The sequence below is a fragment of the Bactrocera latifrons genome, unplaced genomic scaffold, assembly GCF_001853355.1.
Source record: "Bactrocera latifrons isolate USDA-ARS-PBARC rearing strain unplaced genomic scaffold, ASM185335v1 scaffold_37, whole genome shotgun sequence".
In the NCBI taxonomy this organism is placed as follows: Eukaryota; Metazoa; Arthropoda; class Insecta; order Diptera; family Tephritidae; genus Bactrocera; species Bactrocera latifrons.
This window is the reverse complement of record NW_017537012.1, coordinates 741,584-747,187: the sequence shown is the minus strand read 5'-3', so window position 1 is coordinate 747,187 and position 5,604 is coordinate 741,584. Positions and strand designations below refer to the sequence as shown.

The window sequence follows — 5,604 nt, the reverse complement described above, 5'->3', positions numbered from 1 at the left end:
TTTTTTTGAAAAATTTCAATATTAAATTTATTATTCAATCATTTAAAAACTTCAGTTTTGAATATTTTCAAAACTATAATTCATAAGCTCAATTTTATATTTATTTATTTTTCAAACCTCAATACTTTTCACACACTTTTTTCCGTTACTATAACACACTATATCCTACTACAGTGTTAAAGGTATTCCAATTTCACTAGTGTCACTCACTAAATAGCGCATTTGCGATTTCTGCATTACCGTTCACCGTTCGATTCGCAACTGAATGACCAGCTCGCTACTTAGAAATTCGTCTATTGTTCATTTGTATTAAAACGCACAAACAGCATTTCCAATTTCCAAATCAAATACGCTCAGAATCATTAGAATTGCTTTGGCTGAGATTTTCTACTTTTTGCTTAGGGAATTTTTGAATTTTCGCCAACATTTTCGAAAACGTCCTCTATCAAACATTGCACACACAGCACATACTCGCAATGCTCAAAGCTAAAACTGTCGCCTCTCACGCTCGGAAGACTCTGGCTGGTGAGCTGTTGACACTTTTTTCCCTAGTACTTTTCGCTTTAAGTGTACTTATATCGTGAGAATTGCGAAAGTGAGCACACCGCACCGGCAAAGATCAATGCCGCAGATGAATGAGCTTATGATGATTATGGTGCCATTACTTCTGCTGTTTGAGAGGCAATAAATCGTTTTGTTTTCGAAAATATTTTTAAATGTTTCGTCTCCCCAAATGACTAACCGCCTAACAGTTTGAGGACGTCAGAAACTAGCTTACGTAGCGCTTTTGTTGGATGGAATATGTAAGACAAAGTATTTTTGAACACTGGACATACGCGAACGTAGTACAATGTGTTGTACATTATAATTGGCAAGCATTTAAGAAAATGTTGCCAGACGACGGGGAGTATCTACTGTTTCTTTATATAAATCCGAAAATTACTTAGCCCTACTATCCGACGACGCCACCAATGGAAGGAAATTTACTTRGACCATAGTTCATTCTCGAAGACGGCTACTGTCAAGTTTTCAGTCGAAACGATAGTTTTGTTCAGAACGTGTGTGAAAAAAGTAATCGGTTTTAGCATGCTAATTCACCACCAGGCCCCGCGAAACAGCTACACGGAAGAATTATGTGACATAAATCCACGAACTCGYATCGGCTGCCCACTTACTAAAAGTATTCAATTAACTGAGGCAGAAGTCTTCTTGAAGATCCGAATCGATCATATCCTGCATAAAATATTTGGGATGATAAACCCGTCGACGCGCTGCCTACCGAGTTGAAAGAGACTGTGCAACGTGTGCAACGGTGAAGCCCCTTCATAGCAGTGTTAAATGGGGTTTCAGCACATTTCGAAATCATCTTATGGCCCTCCACAAAACATGGACCCAGTGATGGGCCTCAGAAACCAAAAAAAATCAAAAAGTTCAACCAATGTACCTGCTTCGAAGTAGACGAAWAAACATTCTAAACAGTGGGCTTCAATCAGTGGATCTGCTTCAAAGAAGACGAAGAAGGTTTTTGGTGTTCTCATGCTGTACATTGACTACCTGAAAAAGGACCAAACGATCATAAAAATATAGTTTGTCGAAACCTCCTAATAAGAGTTCACGAACTTACTGAGGCGAAGCCCACAAAGTTCATATTCTGCATAAAMGCATACGAAAGAAAGGATGATTTCTGGCATGGATTTCTGCGAAGAAGAGATGCAGTATGAGACGATGTTGAAGCGTAGTACGAAGAAATTTCAGTAAATTTCACTGGTGCGCACCAGAAACTTCTWCCGACGAACTTGCCTCGTAGAAGTTGAAGACTGTTCTATCGGGCAGAGATTTGAAGGTCACCGTTTTTTTTTAATTCACATGCCAGGCTCTGTATCGACCATCTGGAGAAGTACTAAACCGTCACATCTACTATGTCGAATTGTTGGACTCATTCGAGGGCGAATTGCAAGAAATGACATGGAGGCCTTCAATGTGTGATTTATATTAACGATTTGAGGAAGGACAAAACACGGTTCTACTATGCCAAATTATTGGACATCTACGACGCTGAATTAGAGGCAATGACACGTCGGTCTACTCTGCCGATCTCCTGAGAACTTTATTTTAGACAGGTTACAAGAAGAAAAACATCGCTGAGTCAAGTTTATGACAAGACGGTATAATTTATATCGAACCAAGACGCAATGAATATGTKCACCAGAAATCAAGGAACTGGAAGAGTGTCAAAAATCTGAAGATCAGCATTTTCTGGCGATCACAATGCGTGATTTATTTTAACTACCTGAAGAAGGACAAAAATTGGTCCGACTATGCCAAATTATTGGAATACTTTGACGCCGAATTACAGGGAATAACAAGGTAGCCTAATCTGCTGACTGTTTTGACTCCGTATCGTAGAACATTTGGTACCACGATGGCCTTTCATGTTTTCAGCTAAAAAACAGTGGTAAAAATATATGGCCAATATTAGAGTGGCAGAATATATATAATTTGTATATTATATACATATATATATTTTATACTATATATAATATATACAGGACTGCAATTACAATTTTTTCACGGAACGTTCCACCAAATGAGTCAAATCCTTGCAAATTAGCCGTGCGCTTCGAAATCAACATATTTACATATATTTGTACATATGTATGTATGTGTGCGTTCATATTGTATTTTCGCATAATTAGCAATCCAACAAATTTCAACATATTTTCTGTCACTTGACTTAAATTGTTTTTGCTGTTGTTCAAAGTTGTTGTCAGTACATTTTGATTGCGAAATAATTATACAAAAATGAATTTTATACACCAACAACAACGCGGTGGACAAGTGAAACTAATTTACAATACAAATTTTCGGCGGGAATGTACGAATAAATGCGAAAGCACACGCACGCACAAAAACATGAATATTTTAAACTAGTACCGTGTACTCAAGACAAGAACTGCATTATTCCAATCACGAATGAGCGGATTTCTCCGACACAGCACTGTTGTTGTTGTTCTGACTTGTTTTCGTTATGCCGTTGAGGATGCTTGAATAGTGGCCAAAATAAAATATGTGCCTACACACATATACATATGTAAACTTAGAGCCGACGCGACAGCCTCGTTGAAGTATCTGCACACCAGTTGGCCCAAAAGATTGGCTAGTTGTCTGCTCGTTCGCCTGATCGATTGTGTATGCAAGCAGGCATCGCACATCTGCATATATGCGTGCGCTTGTATGTTGCTGCTAGGCTGACCACAGCAGCCGTGTGACACATACAAATGGAAATGAATGGATGGAGGTGGCTGACAGGGCGTTGATCGGTCGATCTAGGCTGGTCGCACACTTCTATATCTATATATATTCGAGTATTTGTTGCTGGCTGACTAGCTGGCTGGCTGGCTGGCTGGCCGATCGGCTAGCTAAGTGACCAACTGGGCCGTCAGGGCTCGCTGACTAGTTTGCGACGGCGGCAGCATCAACAACAGCAGCAGCCAGCAAAAGTGTCGCCGCCGTCATTCAGTCGCAATGCAAGACACTTCGCTTTACACATACTCACACACACATACATATACATATATACATGTATATGTACATATGTTGCTTTGCATGCCTGTACGTTTGTTTTGAAGAATTGAACTTTTTGGCCAGCCACGAATTTATTGTTGTGATTTATTTTGATTTCACAGCCTTTGCCAGGCACTTTATCCACGAACAATTCATGTGTACCGTATTAGTTGTGAGATGGTTTGTGTGTTTTTCTTTGCCATTAGTCTGGTCAGTTGTTGCTATTGCCCAGTGCCGTGTATTCGAAGGTATTCGCTGCCCATTAGTCATGGCGGCGAAAATTATAAATTGCATTTCACTCCTCTAATCGCCGTCGTCTATGAGAAATTTTCATGCAAATGATGTCGCATTATGCAGCAGGAATGCTCAGCAATGGAATAATAAATATGAAAATTCGCAGAAAGTATAAATTCAATGGTAATTGTGTATGGGCGCGTATGCCTGTTTTTCCGAACTATATTGTCTAACTATGTATATATTTAGGTTATAAGACTTTTAATATTTTTTATTAAGCCTCTAATATGTAAGAAATTTAATAAAATATGTATTTTCTAATAGTAAAATATGTTTTCTATAAACTACATATGTATTTCATATGCATACAGCACAGCATAAAAAATATAAAGGGTTTGCCACTACGTGTGAGCAATCTTTAAACACCATCCAACAAGCCATTTCAAATTATATTTTACCATACCTGTATTTCATGGTATGTGAAAAACAATAACTTTTTAACTAAAAATTTAATTTCTTTTTATGAGGGTCTTCATGATCATTTTATGGGAATTTTAGGCACCAAAATGGATCGGCGTAAAAGGCTGTCCAAGTGAGATCTCTGTTGGCAATTATAACTGTATMGACGTTTTAATCTAACCTAGCATTACCTCATTCACTTATCAATGATATTGCAGACTATGTCTACAATCCAAAGTAGACTAATGGGAAATAGTTATTTTTTCGTAAAAAATTTTTTTCAAAAATATAAAATTCATTCTAACAAACAATTTAATTTATTTAACAAAATTTATTTTTATTTTTAAACACTTAATGCTATACTTAAACTATTTTCATACAACTAAATGAATGTTTTTAGTATGTAATACATCAAAACATTGCGCAATAATAATAAAAACAAGCAAATAACAAATTTGTGCATTAAACAAAATGTCAACAACAAAAKAATACAAAGCAAACACAGCGCAGTGGCCAACTAACGTACGAGCCTTGGGCGGAAGCATTTCGCCTGCTGCATGGGCACACACTGCTGGCGATACAAGTCCCCGCCAAACCCGAAATAGCAACGACGCACAYTGAGAAGGCCGCCAACACAATGGAAATAGTACTCGCAGTTGTTGGGATTCGCGAATTGCTGATCGTAACAGCTGGTGCAGACAGGACGACCATAAGTTAGCGCTGACGTCGACGCCAAGGATGGACTCTGTATATAAGCTGTGCTGCCAGGGCGGTTATTGCTCAGCGGTCGCGTATAAGTATTGGGTGGGCGGCGTGTAGTTAACAGGAAAGTGGACGCAGCCTATACCTCAGCCGCGGTAACTGTTGCAGCTATGGCCGCCGTTGTTGTTGCAGTCGAGAGATCGTTGAAGATATGCCTCGTTCTGGACGAGTTTCRACATCTCCCGAGTGCGTTTGAATGATGTATGTGGATATTTTAGAGATCAAACGCGTTCTTGCTCGAATCGTCCCAAAAAAGCAGAACTTTTTTTATAAAAAGAGTACCATAAACCGGTCTCTTTGGAGATTCTTGATCGAGCGAGTGCCGATATTACAACCAATCCTGACCAGTGACACCCGCGCTGTGATGGGATGTGATTTAACAGTTGTGCGGTGACTTCAGGGCAGCTGGCTCTATATAAGAAACGCAGGCTCCGTGCCTGGCCACTGTTAAGGTGATACTCGCGCCACGATGCGATGTGATTTAACAGTCGTGCGGTGACTTCAGGCCAACTGGCTCTATATAAGAAACGCAGGCAGCGTTAGTGGCCAGTGTTAAGGTGACACGAGCGCCGCGATGCGATGTGA

At 39.4% G+C, this 5,604-nt stretch overlaps 1 protein-coding gene across 1 annotated transcript in view; it reads right to left on the bottom strand.

The window, feature by feature from the left end:
* LOC108972019 overlaps window positions 1–247 on the bottom strand; it is a gene marked incomplete in the record, with an annotated part of 14,093 nt that extends 13,846 nt beyond the window's left edge. Inside the window, 1 exon segment of the mRNA XM_018938449.1 lies at window positions 118–247.
* Window positions 248–5,604: the final 5,357 nt, after the last annotated feature.